We start from the raw sequence: 14842 nt of genomic DNA, 5'->3' as shown, positions 1-14842 counted from the left end.
CATCCGAGAAGGGCAAGAGAACCTAGCGAATGGGGACAGAGAAGGGATGGGAGAAGGGAAGTGAAATCAAGGACCTAATTTCTAAGAAAGCAGGACGGAGAATGAACTGGAAGAGTAAGAGGGAATAAAGACCAGGGAGTAGGAAGAGGAGGGAAAGAGTTCAAAGCCAAGAGCTTGAGCAGACGGTGCAGGAGAGCAGGGGGCGGAGGGAAGGGTGGGAAGCCGTACAGAAGAGGTAGAGAAACGGGGAGGTATTGTGGGGCAGAGGTAGCAACTGGGGAAAAGAACATGGACCATGATATTTATCGAGCACTAAGAATTTGACATGCATTACCTCCCTTAGTCTTCATGCCAGCCACCACTGTAGAAGCTATTTACAGGATTTTAGAAATGGGGAAATTTGATTTTAGGATCAAGTACCTGCCCAAGGCTGCACAGGCAGGAAGTAGCTGCAGGTGGGTGGTGGCAGGGCATCCTCCTGTCAGGCAGCTGACCTCAGACCTCAGTCATCTTGGTCAAGGGGGCTGGGGGGTAGGGAGTCTAGTCCCTTAACTATACATGCATCTTCTCTCCTGTCTCTTGCTCCCAGGCCCCTGGAGCCCCATGTCCCAGCACAGATTTGGGAGGCTGGATTCCTTGCCAGTAACAGTAGCTTCATCACACATGGGGTGCAAGGTGAGTACCTCACTTTATCATAGGGACCCACATATTAAAATAAAACTCCTCTGCTACACTGTAGAGTTATTTCTCTACACCCGCATTAGTAAGAACCATGAGGACACCATGTCTCGTTCTTCAGACCTCACACTCTGCCTTGTACTGTGTCTTGAAGAAAATTCAAGAAAATTTGTGGAACCAAGCATTTACTTCTACTGAATCTACTGAGAAATTCTGCCTTATTAGCTTCACAGCAAAGAGGGAGAAGACAGGCTCTTCCCCTTCGGGCCAGCTCTTCACTAGCTGTTTAATTTTGGGCAAATTACTTAAGGATACTGCATTCCAGTGTGGTTATCAGTTAGACAGGTTGGCTAACTGATCTTTAAAGTTTTTTCTAGCTCTGAAATCTCACAAATTACATACCAGGGACTGGAATTAGGAGTCCAAGTGGAAATGGTCAATGGATATGATACAGATCCAGGCTGCCACTTAGGCAGACTTGATAGAGAAGTGTTCTGAATTGTCTGGCCAAGATGCCAATCCATCAATATGCTTCTCCAGGGAAGCCCAGCTCCACTCATTTGTGGCATCTGTGTGCAGTACTGACTCCAGGAGCTTAATTCTCCTCCTCACCAAATTCTCTCTCTCATGCTATGTGAGGAACTTAGACTCATCAACTCTCCAAACAACAAGACACCAACTGGGGCACCTGCCAGGCTTACATTAGGGATAAACAGAGGTTCCAGGGTCGCCAAGAGAATGTCATGGGAATTAGGATGCCTGGGTTTAATCACACTTTTCAGTTGTTGTTCGGAGCTGGTACCTAAATAAAGGACAATATCACATACCTCTGTTTGGCCCCTACCCTTCTGGGCAAGTTAGAGCTGGTCTGCCTCCCACGCCAGGGTCCACAAGGTACCCAGGGATAGGTGAGCACTTTTGAAAGCCATCTAAGAGGTAAGCATATGCTATTCCTGGAAATCCACTGAGGGTGGATCAAAGATCATCTTGAGAATAAAGGCTGTATATATTCGCTTCTATATCTTCCACCCACTGAAAAGGATGGATGGGAGCATTTTGAAAAGGGTTGAGATTAATCATGGGTTGTGGCCACTGGTTACATTTCTTAGTATTTCTTCATAAAGAAGATATTTTGAGGGGTATACTTTACTTTCCTAATAATGAACCTCTAAAAACCTTTAAAACAAAAACAAAAAGACCTACACCCATCATGGGGCTTGAACTCACGACCCCAACATCAAGAGTCCCATGCTCTACTGACTGAGTCAGCCGGCACCCCCCAATTTTTTTTTAATTGGCAGATAATTCATGTAGAAGACACACCAGTAAGAAATAGTCATTTTAGGGACGCTCAGGGGCCACGGAGAGCCCCCACCTCCTCACATGTGCTCTGAGACACTAAGCATAGCAGATGTGTTGGTGTCCTGCCCAGAGCTGTTTACATTTCAACCATTTACATTTGGCTTGGCTTCCAGCTGCCGGCACTTATTATCCCAGAGTTTTCCTGGATTTCAGGAGCCCCTGCCCCTGTAGAAGGTAGAAGGGCTGGGAAATTAACACCTCTTTCCCTGAATGCTGCCCCCACCTAATGACCATGGGAGCCCATGGATAAAAAGCCCGGGCTCCTGCACCTTCAGGCGGTATAAAGCCGAGGTGTGCCTTCTCCACTGCCTCCCAGAGGTTCCCAGTAGGATTGAGCACCACGTGCCCACCACGGTGCCCTCCACGTCCTTGCTTGCATGGACTTCCCTTCCCTGTATTACTTCCCACCCCCCTGCCTGTGTTTCCTGGCATTACCTCCCTAGTAAGCCATTTGCATGTAAACCCTTAGCTCAAGGCCTGCTGCTAGGGGAACCCCAACTTCTGCTAGGGCCATAGGAAGGAACAGAGAAAAATGATTGGTGTTTTTTTTTTTTTTTTTTTTTTTCAGAAGAAGGATTTCCTTAAGTGTGTGCTTCCCATGGTGCATGGAAGAGTTTCTTTACGGCTCATTACCTACCTTTACAGAAATGCTATGGTCAGAAGTGCTGCCAACTACAGACCAGTCAGAAATAGAGATGAAGCCTCTCTGAAATGGTCCTGGAGGTTCCTAGGAACATTGCCTTGATTTGAAAAATTTGTTTACTCACGACTTTCCTCCGGAAAAATGCAGCATGCTTGAAGTGGTAACCAAGTGCAGCACCCTTGAGACTCATGTCCATGGAGTCATCCAGAAAAACATGCTGACTGGGGACAAGGGTCTTTTGAGAAGCCACAGTGCTGGAGCTTGGCGGGGCCTGCACCGGCTCATCTGGTTTGCCTCCAGCAGCATCTGGTCCTGAGGCTGCCCCAGTGCCGAGGAACTGGGGAGGGGAGAGCAGAGACACCATAACTCGGAGGGCAACTGAATAGGAAGCCGCTTATGGCATGTGGGCTCAATTTTCCTCAAAAAGCTCATAATATAACTTGTCAAAAATGGCACTATGAACCCAAATTATAAGATAATTGTATTCAGTCCCAAATTTAACACAATAAAGGTTATTTGCTCTCATGCCCTAGCAACCATCTCATTGCGGGGCGCGGGGGGAGGGGGGCGGTGAATACCATACAAAAACAAAATGTAAACTCGCAAAGCAGTAATAAAACCAGCACACAACTATTCATTTCAAGTCTATTTTGAAAAGCCTTTGATAATACCAGTAATTCCCTATAAAGCTTCTATTCTCTTGCCACATTTCCCTTCTGGAGATCAAAAAAGGTTTTGCTGTTCTATAGCCATTCCTTTTACAGAGATAAAGTCCACTTTATTTCCCAATTTTAAACATTTGTCATTCTTAAAAAAAAAAAAAACCCGAAATCCCTGACCACCTCTATGCAGCTAAGCCTGCCACATAGACAGGGCTTAGTGGCAATAGCAACGTGAATCCTCCTTGTTTTGCACAATAAGATTCATTTGATGATCTTAGCGAGGTGCTTAAATGTAGCCCAAGAGCTTTGTCCCCAAGATCTAAAACATTTCAGTGAAAAGAAAATTCAATGGTCTACCCCTTTCCAAATACTCTGACCCTTCCTAGCATCCAGGTTGGGTGGTATCCTCCCTTCTACATCCTGGGTGACCCCACAGGAGCTGAGCAGTTCTGCACGGTTGAGTGGAAGTCTGCCTACAAGGGAGGAAGGGGCTTGAGGCGCTCTTGGTTGCAAGAACAGAAATCTACTTAGGCCTCCTGTAAGAGGGCGACGGGTGTAAGAGCTCATGGACCCCAAGGAGAGCTGAGCGATCAGGCCTCGGGAAGAGTGGGAGCAAGCAGTGGTTTTTGCAGGAGGGTGAGGTGGCAGACGAAGGGCAGGCAGGTGCCCCTACAAGGGAGCAGGACTGCCGGCAGTTAGTCTCTTCAAGGTAGGAAGGCAACAAGGAAACGAAGGTGGGGAAAGAAGTACAGGGACCGAGGAGAAAAAGATTGCATAAACCGAGAGATGAAGGAACGTTCTCAACACATGCTTCCGCCAGCAGTCAGCCGCGCGCTGGTGCTGAAGACGGGCTGCCCCGAGTTTGATGAAGTCCATGTCCTTTTTTTTTTTTTTAAGTTTTTAAGTAATCTCTACACCCAACGTGGGGATTGAACTCATGACCCTGAGATCAAGAGTCAAATGCTCTTCCAACTGAACCAGCCAGGTGCCCCGCATGTACTTTTTTATACTTTAGTGTTAAAGCTTGAATAACTTGGTTTTCATGTATGCTAGAAATGATCCATACTTGTCGTTTGAGGTTTACTGCAACTGACAGGGACTTCAGTTTGCTTCACTAGGTTTATTTCCACATAGATGGTGGCCACTCTTTGTCCCAAAATATATGTCCCGAAACTTCAATAAACCCGTGCTTAAATAACGCTTCCATTTTTATCAGAAATGCTTTCTGGCTATCTATGATGTTAAAGGCACTGTGGGAAACCTTGATATGGGTACAGAGATGAGCAAGGCATAGCCCTGTCTTTAAGGATCTTGTAATTTGAAAGTGGAGAGGCTATGTGGAAGGAGAATTAGACATGATTAGAGGTCTGTACCAGTAACAATAAGACAATAAAGATCATTATCAACTGCAATGCAGGCTCTTCTTTAACACCCCCCACCCAGCTCCGAGACTGGAGCCTTTGACCACCCCTCGATCCCTCATACCTCCCCCCAAGTCTCTGTCTAAAGCCTACCCCTCTTCATCCTACTCATTCCATAACCAGTCTTGGCAGATTTTCCAGTGCACATGGTCTCTCTGGAACCTCTACAGCATTTGGTCATTCCAGTATGATGACTGGAGGCTCGGAGGGGCCTTTAAGATAGCCTGAATCCACTGGTGCAGGGCAGCTCTCTCGGGGAGACCCCGAGCACTGGGAACATTTGTCTGAGCTGCGGGGTAACTGGATCCCTTTTGCTACTCACTTTCAGGGCTCTCGTTTCCATCTTCATTCAGGACTTCACATTTCTGATTTCTCTCCTGAGAGTTCTTCATGCTTTGCTCAGACCGGAGTATGGGTGTGCACCCACCAGAGTGGAGGAGAGCACTCTGAAGGGTTTGCCAACCCCCATGCTCTCTCTCTTGCCTTCCTGTCCATGGCTGCCTCTCAAAATCCAGGTGAGCGACTGCTCCATGCCATGCGTGTGTTGACTCACTCACACATCTCCATCAGCCCGTCTTGGAGAGAGCCTGAGTACTGAGGACAAGTTTGGGTTAGTGACTCTGAAGACGCGGGTGTCTTATAAAGCCAACTGCAAAGGATGATCCTGGAAACCCTGTCCCTGGAGCGTCGGTACAGGAGTTCCTGCCTTCATTCCCTCTGCCCTGATTCTAACGGTGGAAGGAATCAGACTCCTAGGACTTTCTAGTCTGCTTGCTGCCAGCATCAGTGCTCGCCTATTACCCAAGGATCCTCACCAAACACCCCTGGCTGAGGCCTAAGCACCGTGTGGGTAGTAGTATACAGTAGACTCTTACTGCTTTGGAAGGGCAGCCTTCAGCACAGACCCTGGCCAAAAGCATCTGATTCTTATCAGAGGCTGAAGGACAGGTTTTACCAGAGCTCCTCTCCCCAAACTTGAAAAGCGAGTTCATCTGCCCCTTTACTCCACAAACTGGGGCTTTCCTCCTATAACTAAGAAAAAGTCAAATGCTCCACCTCCATGATAACTACAGATCACTCTGTGTCTACTGGCTCCTGGCCAGTTGTCCCAGTTTCCTGGGTTCAGGGCTAAAACCACAGAGTCCCGAGCAGCCTGATACAGGTTGATCAACTTAACGAGAGTGGATCCTCTCAGACCAGCTCTCCAGCATCCATGGGACCTACAGCGTCGCCAAAACCTGTGGGGGACAAAGAGCTGGACCTGGAACTGCAGGCTGGAGCTGTCCTTTGCCTTATTCAGAATTCTTGCTGTGTTCGGAACACAAGATAGGCTTTGTCCCCCTAGATTCGGATGGGGACGGAGCGAGGAGGAACAGAGATTTTCACCATCACCGCATACCTGGACTACGCTCTTCTCAACGTTGGACGTTGATAGTTATTTGTAGATTGAGAAACATGGGACTGTTAGGAGCTGGACCAGGGACCTGCAACACCCAGACCTTCCTTCCTCTTGTCACCTATACTCCTTCCGGCAAGGTCACAAGGGAACCTAGACTCCCAGAAGGCAAAGGGACACTCACTCCAGCTGGTATCTTGGCCAAAACCCTATTGTTAAACTCCAGAGAAAAGGCTTCCTCCGGCTGAATCAGAACCAAAGTACAAAATCCAAATCTCAGCTCAAACCACTGTGACGTGAGGAAAAGCCAAGACAGGAGAGTCACCGGGGACCAGAGCCAAAGAACAAGGGGAGGGGTACAGAGCAAGGAAATATTTGCCCCAATATAAAAAGAGGTGTGGCTGGGTCTCCAGGCCATGCTTTATTTTTCAGGAACCCTTACAGGTACAGAGTCCAAACAACCTACACATGTGCTCTGAACCTCTATTTTTAAAAGCTCTAGTGGGCGCCTGGGCGGCTCAGTCGGTTAAGCGACTGCCTTCGGCTCAGGTCATGATCCCGGAGTCCCAGGATCGAGTCCCGCATCGGGCTCCCTGCTCAGCGGGGAGTCTGCTTCTCCCTCTGACCCTACCCCATCTTGTGCTCTCTCTCTTTCTCTCTCTCTCTCTCTCAAATAAATAAAAAAATTAATTAAAAAAAAAAGTAAAAGCTCTAGCGCTATGTCTGTGGCCCGTTAAAATGCCCCGATTCAACCAGTACATTGAGCTTGCCTCCTTTTGGGGGAGGTCAGTTTCCCGTCCCTACCTTGAAAGCCACTCCTGGTCAAGGATCCACAGGATTGGGGTCAAGAGACCTGGGCTTTGGTATTTTTCAAGATATATGTGATTGGTCTGAGGTAAATCATTTCTCCGTTTCCTCACCTGTAAAATTGACTGGACTAACCTTCTGGGATTAAGATTTCCTCCAGCTTTATGACTCATCTGTCTGTCTCTCACTCACTCACACATCTCCATCAGCCCGTCCTTTGAGAGAGCCTGTCTCTCTCAGACACGCACACGTGTACACACACACACACACACACACACACACTCACACACTCATTCTGCTTTATCTCTGGATATTAACTCAAATGCCATGCTGAGCTACATTAGAGCCTGAGGCGACAGAAGAAAGAAAAATCATTAATACTGGTCTTCTCTTTATTTAAAATGTTGATACCTTGCTCATCATGGATTCATTAATTTGGATTTGTAAACTATTAATCTTGATTACTGAGTTTTTGGAGCCCCCTTAAATTGTACACCCAGGGTAGGTGATTCGCTTGCCTCACCCTGGGTCCAACCCTGTTAGTCCTTCTTTACATCTGGGTGAGCTGCCTCATGAGGAAAAAAAGAGACGACATGGGACCCACATTACAAAGTTCCCCAGAGACAACTGCACGGTTACTGTGTTATCAGTAACCCACCTCTAATTTCTAGTTGTTTGTTGTTCGTTTTGTTTCCTTCAACCTAAAAATTAAGTACTGGGGACGCTCTGGTCTGTTTGTGTTTGTTTTTTGGTTGCTTTTTTATCCCTCCCTCCACACACCAAATGCCAAGCACAGAGATAAGCACTGTACGATTGGAATGACGTAGCAGGATGCGCACTGAACCCGGATTTCACACCCACCCTTCTCTTGACCTTTCACAGTATAACTATTTATCATTTAAAAAATTTCTTAAGTCCAGACAATAAAAACACAAGCAGCTGGAAAATCAGAAAAGTAAAACACCCGTTTTAGCACAATGTTAACAGATAATGAGAAAGAAATTTGGGGTTCATTCCTCGCTTTTGCCTTGGAGAGTCAAGAGGAGCAGAGGGAAGGAAGACTTAGACAAAAGACCTCCTGGCACCAAGAGGATTCCAGACCTCCTCATTCTGAGCAAGGTCACCACTCTCTGACCTAAGAAACCAAAGCCTGCCGCTTACCCACCTGCTCGCAGCAGTGTCTAGAGGAAAGCATCTTCAAACCACACTCACCTGGGCTCAGGATGGAGCGCAAAGGATGCAGCATTGAAATGTTCTCTCTGCAAAGTCTGCATTAGAGGACATTTTGAAGGAATTTTATTTCTTCCAATTCAGTGCATTAATAAAGACAAATAACTATAAAAATGTATTTGTGCTAAAGTCCTGAGAGCCTTTATCAAGTAGACAAGTGAGCATGGGTGTCCAGGAGCTACAGAGAGGGAAGGCACCAGGCTGCATTCTCCTCTTTGGCCACTCCCTGACTGCCCTGGAGCAAATCACTGACCCTTTCCCGGCTCCACGGTCTTTAGAAAAGAGGGTCTCCACTAGAGGCTGCTAAAATCCCCTCAGCCGCCGACGTTATTTCTAGAGGGGGCGCTGCGAAAGGACTGGGCAAAGTCTGTGAAATATTCCCTCCTGTCTCCCTGTTGGCCTTTTTTCATAGATAGTGTCAAATTCTTAATTAGTAGGTTTCAAACGTGAAGAATACATAGCTTTCCTGTACATTCGGGAAGAATGAAGGGTTGCCTTTTCGAGCAGAGAAATAGAGCTTGCTTAGGCGTCTACCCGAAGCAAGTCACACCCCCACAAAAGTGAAATGGAAGCATGAAAGATCGTGAAAATCGGGGACTCTGCAAGCAAAGAACAAGTGCCTTGTTGTTTGTTTTTTTTTAAGATTTTCATTCCATTTGCAACACCTTTGTGCTTCCTGTATGAATTTCTCCATCTCTTTCAACTCTACAATGAGCTATTTTTAAGACTGTTTTCCTTTCATACAGTAATGCTGTTCAGATAGGCAACTTAATTGTCATCATACTTTTTCTTAGTCTTTCAAGACCTTTTGTTATGGTGAAATAATTTTAGGCACACCAAGCACAGATCCATTAAATACACTCTTTATTTCACTAATGAACTATTGTGGGTGGTAAAAATTAATTTCATTCTACCTATGATATTCACATATCTGTTAAATTTTTATAGTTGAGAAATGAAGGTTGCAAATAACTGCAGTCAAATGAGAATTCCTCTTAAAACGTTAAGTCTGTTGTTTCATTTATGCCAAGACATATCCAAAGAAAAATCTATAAAAATACTTCACAAAATGAAAATGGTTCAATAGGTCCAGTCTCAGGGTTGATGTTGCAAGTGTTCGTACAGACAGAATATGTTTAGGAACTGGAAGGCCCCTGTGTTGATGGATCAGAAGAGAATCCTCTGAGCAGATGTGTCTCAACTCATCTGGATAGACATGTCGGCTCTTAGCACACCTACTTAAACATGGTACTGAAGAGACCAAGGGCCTGGATTGAATGGCCATACAGCTCAGCCAATGTTGCTCATTTCAATAGGTCAGGCTGTAACCCTAATACCTCTCGCCATTTTACATTGCACACACCTCTAAGGGAGGTCACAAATGAGAAGGACAGAGGATGTGGATGACGTCAGGTAAATCCTTCCCCACAGCATGGAAAGGAATGCCAAGCACAGGCTGTACTCAGGGCCAGTGAAGCCACTTTAACACACAAGGGAGGACGCATTTTAACAATAACAGGTCAGACCCAATAACTCTGATTGGAAGGTGGGAAGAATAAAAAGAAAAAAAACCCATCCCCAACACAATGATAACAATAATGATCCCAGTTGGGGCACCTGAGTGGTTCAGTCAGTTAAGTGTCCGACTCATGACTTCAGTTCTGGTCATGATCTCAGGGTTGTGGGATTGAGCCCTGTGTCAGGCTCCCTGCTCAGCATGGAGTCTGCTTGAGATTCTCTCCCTCTGCCCCTCTCCCCACTCACTCTCATAAGATAAGATAAGATAAGATAAGATATAAGATAAAATATGATGATCCCAATTGGCAAGTGGAGGGTTGGGGAGAGGGATGTGCCTTCAGAGAAAAAGGGCAAAAGCCAGAATTTTCTTTAGGGAGACAGGACAAGTAGCACAAAGCAAGAAAGGTCTGAGTCTTGTAGCCAAAGATAAATCTTTCCAGAACTACCCAGGACTTCGACAAATAAAAAATTGGGGTTGACTAGCAAGTGCCCCCTACTTAAAACCAGTCCCTTCCACAACCAACTCTGACTTATTGATGTCAGTGCCTGTAGAAGCAGCAGCAGCATACTGATTTTTCTTTAGTCAGATTTAATTCCGGTTTCTGGCTTAAATGTGTGCAGACTGCTCCGGAGGGCTCCACGAGCCTTAACCCCACTGCTTCATCTCTTATTCTTGACTCCACTCTCATTTCTCTCCTCCTTCCTTTCAAAACTCCAAACCACAGACTGAGGAGAGTAAAAAAGAAGACAGTCTGAAAGAAAACATAAGAATCCCCAAGTTCATGTGCCATCGCCCCCAAATAATGACTAAGGAAAGTCTGATGGCGTTCATACCAATGCGGACTTTAGGGCTTACCAACATAACCAGAAAGATCAGCGCAGCTTTAAAGAAAAAAGGAAGGAAAAGAATGAAAATGCAGTTGTCATATTTTTGCAGTCTATAAAAATAATTATTTCATTGTACTTACACACACACACACACACACACACACACACACACACACACACGACCTGATACCTTTTTTTTCTTTAATATTAAATGGCAGTGAGCCAGGAAAGACTGCAGAGAATAAGAAGTGGAGCCTGCCTCAAAGGAAAAAAAAAAAGATTTCTCTCAAGTGACAGTAAATTGGATAAATGCTATTTTTAGATGAAATATATCTAACGAATGTCCAGATGTGAGCCTACCACACGAAGAGAAAAACAAATCTATCTAAAGCCCTGAGCTGTACTTGAAAACATTTTTTAAAAATTTCTGGTAATAATGATTTATAATGGAAAGACTTCGACACATGGTACTGACCATCAGCCTCTGCCATGGTTCACTTGGGAACAACATCTGCACACATGGCTTCAACATGGAGATGATCCTAAGGTTTACATTCCTGATTTAATTGTTCCTAACTCTCTGGACTTGGAACTTGTCAGCAGTATATTTCCACATGAGCATAAAGGAATAAAGGAGAGGAACCATGCACATCAGGATTTCTGCGCGAAGCCAGTGGGGTCCTCTCGTGGCCGTCACCTTGAGAGGTCATCTTCCTGTTCGAATGATGCAGCCTCCACTCCAGACATTCTTGGAAGGAGGACTTCGACTCTTTCACTCAATGTATTTATAAAGCACCTACAGTTTTCCAAGCTAAGCATCAAGTGGTGAGCAGAACAAAAGGAGCCCCTGCCCTCACACTTACAGTCCTAGTGGAATTTCTTTTGGAGCCCAGATTACAAATTGCCACGGAAAATCAATCTTAGTACTTTAGTGACACAATAGCATTGGGTTTGATCACAGTCTTCATTACTGTGCATGACCCCGAATAATGGCTGGCCATTTGGAAAAATGTCAATCCCCAAAGTAGAGTCACTGAAGATATTCAAAATAATGTGATACAGGTTTGAAGAGAAGAGTTGTACCAATAAATTATTGGGCGACGCCCTTGTGGCTAGAATCAAGGCTTGGCCTCTCCGAGTGACTCCACAGTTCATGCTCCTACAAGGGAGTAAGGACATCTACCTGGGGACAGCAGCAAGGTGGCAGGAAAGAGGCAGGGGAGAGGATGTAGCAGGAAACTAAGTGTAGGAAGTCTAGGCAGGTGATAAAAATCCCTGGACAGAGAGAGTGGAGCATGAGGGAGAGAAGCATTACATAATGTCGCCTTCAGAGAGTTGAACCCTGATGGTTGGAGAAACTTGGTCAAGTATATAAGAGAATTCATCCAAAACTGGATGCAGAAGCACAAGAACTAGGTCAGTAACCTGGGCACCAAAGCCCAGGGAAGTAGAAATATCCAGGTTACCCAAGACAGCCTGACCACTAGGAGCTGGACAGGTGATCCAGCCTGCCCTAGGCTGGACAAGAAAGTGGCCATGTGACATGGCTTCACAGTGTCCTGGAAGTGTCCTGCAGGATCAGCCACGACAACTTTAAAACCTTCGAGATCACCTGGTTGGCCCCTCCTTTGTCCCAAGAAGATGATGAAGAAGCATAAGGATAATGGTGTACTCATTTCTAGACAGTCAATCAAGGGTTAAGATGGAACTGGGACTAAGGACTTTGATATTATTTCCTAATGATTTAGGAAAGCGCCATCAGAAGACACACGTATTCAAAAGGATCTTTTTCCCCCCATAACTGACAAATCATATGCAGTGTTTTGCAGGGTCTTTTTCTTCCCCAGTGGTGATTTGCATGTGGCTCTCCTCTACATCTCTCAGAAATCGCTCGCACTGGAGAGAAGGCCAGCTGCAACCTGGAGCCGCGCACACTGAAGAAGAAATCAGGCCTCAAGCATCCATTTTGCTCACATCGTACTCTACAACTCAACCAAACAGAAGAGCCAGAGTCTGTGCCTCCTTTCTCTCCTCAAGGGCCACCCCATCTGGATAAGCTTTTAAGCCCAGCAGATCAGAAATATATTTATCTGGCACTCCTTGGCACCATGGGCAATACACCGCGACCCCGTAGGGATTATTGTGGGGTTGTCCCGCTTGATCTCCATCTCAATGCCCTGCTTGAAAATGTACTTCAAATTCCCAACTATGGCTGGTCTGGTGGGTGGGAACCAGGCTCCCCACTTTGGTACATACATGGCTGCTCTTTGTATTTTATTTAGTTTTTTTTAAAGATTTTATTTATTCGACAGAGAGAGGCATAGCAAGAGAGGGAACACAAGCAGGGGGAGTGGGAGAGGGAGAAGCAGGCTTCCCGCTGAGCAGGGAGCCTGAGGCAGGGGCCCGATTGAAGGCAGACCCTTAACGACTGAGCCACCCAGGCGCCCCTACTCTTTGTATCTTAAATCAGTTTGTTAAACTGGTCTCCATGCAAGATTTCCTTTGATAAACAAAAAGATTGGAGGAGGTTCTATTATGTATTTATTTTCAATAGGGAGGTGGGGTGCTGGAAATCACTTTTCTAGACCAAGGGTCAGAGGTCATTTGAAACATGTGGAATGAACAGGGCTAGGCAGGGGGGTAAGCAGATTCCTTCCGTGGCTTGTTAAGCCCAAGGTATAGTCAAGAAAGGAAAAAACAAAACAACAAAACATGGGACTCTGACTCGGCTCAGGTGGTGATCTCGGGGTGGTGAGATGGAGCCCCACCTCAGGCTCTGTGCTCAGTGGGAGTCTGCTTAAGATTCTTTCCTCCTCCGTCTCCCTCCCCCTTCTGTTCCTCCCCCTTCTGTTCCTCCCCCTGCTTACACTCTCTCTAAAATGAAGACACTTGAATTCCCTCTCCTAGGGACTCAGGTTGAAAAACTCCATGGGAAGGCATCAGCCCGCAGCAACGACCTTAGGTTTCCCTATCAGTTCTAGGGCTAGTTGTGGAAGCAAAAATCTGGATTCTTAACTTTTCTTTAATGCTGCTCTGATCATTTTACCTAAGTCTCACAGGGATGCAACAGTGAACCACACCCAAAGTTTTTAGCATGGGCTAAGTATTTCACTCAGGATTCTTGTCTGATTTAATAGCCTTTCTCAGAGATTCTCCAAACCATATGTTTACATCTCTATTTGGAACCAATACTGTCGTTATCAGCTTCAGGTGAAGTTTGCCACTTGCCACACGTGTTTCAACAGTTGTCATATTACTGGCTCCCCTTGGAAGTAAAAACAGTTGAAGTTTGTGCTGACATCCAGAATTATTTGGTTATTTTCACAGAAATGACCTCCTGGTGTCATCCTTAAACCTCTCCTACTCCTTTAAGTCTTGTTATTGATACTGACACTTTTCATCAGCCTTTTATTTAGAACCTGAAGACCAAGTAATCCACCAAGTCCATACCCCATCACGCTTGATCATAACCCAAAATTATCATTGTCTTTCTGGCCATCCATCCTCTCTTGCGCTAAACAAAAAAGAGTTTAACTTGTGCACAGACTTCCTTCTGAGCTCTGGCCTCACATTCCCGGGGGCTTACTAAATCACCACTTAGATGTCCCAAAGACACCTTAAACTCAACATGCCAAACTGACTCTTCTTTCCTCCACATCTACTCCTCTGTCTACCTGCACTCACCACCATACTCACAATGCTTAAGACAAAGATAACGGGACTTCGTTCTTCTTGACTCTCAGAGCCAATGGGTGTTATGGTCTTGATGATTCTGCCTCCTTCATAGCTAAGCACTTTAGTCCAGGCCTTCTTCATCCTCCTTCCGGGTTACTGCGACACTTGAACTGACCCTCCCAATTCCACTTTTAACCCTTCTCCCTTCAATCAGTTGCCAATGACCTTTCGAAATTACAAATCTGATTTTGTAACCATTTCTACTTAAAATGCTTCAACAGATGCCCCTTGCCTTCAGAATGCAAACCAAACTCCCTAGCTTGGAATTCTGTGCTCATCATAAGCTGTCCTTGGCATGCCCCCCATTCCCCCAGGCCAGCCCTCAGAGCTCGGGCCCAGTAAACCACCTGCCATTCCTCTGAACAAGGCCTTCCTCTCTTGGCCACCTTCCTTCCCTTGCTGAACTTAACCTGCTCATTCTTCAAAAATATGTGGACTGTTTATGCTGGCCCTATTTTGGTGCTGGACACATATAATTTCTTTTTTTATTGTTATCTTAATCACCATATATTACATCATTAGTTTTTGATGTAGTGTTCCATGATTGTTTGTGCGTAACACC

The 14842-nt window shown here is 45.7% G+C and overlaps 1 long non-coding RNA gene across 1 annotated transcript in view; it reads right to left on the bottom strand.

Moving 5' to 3' along the window:
- Positions 1-2614: 2614 nt before the first annotated feature.
- LOC113907970 overlaps positions 2615-14842 on the bottom strand; it is a 40826-nt gene continuing 28598 nt past the window's right edge. The window contains exons 3-4 of the long non-coding RNA XR_003515329.1: positions 5089-5360; positions 2615-3020 (exon numbers count right to left, since the gene is read on the bottom strand). This is a non-coding gene — a long non-coding RNA (uncharacterized LOC113907970). The remainder of the gene's footprint in view (positions 3021-5088; positions 5361-14842) is intronic.

The sequence above is a fragment of the Zalophus californianus genome, chromosome 16 (genome assembly GCF_009762305.2).
Source record: "Zalophus californianus isolate mZalCal1 chromosome 16, mZalCal1.pri.v2, whole genome shotgun sequence".
Classification (NCBI taxonomy): domain Eukaryota; kingdom Metazoa; phylum Chordata; class Mammalia; order Carnivora; family Otariidae; genus Zalophus; species Zalophus californianus.
The sequence above is the reverse complement of the archived record's forward strand: the minus strand, read 5'-3'. Positions and strand labels throughout refer to the sequence as shown.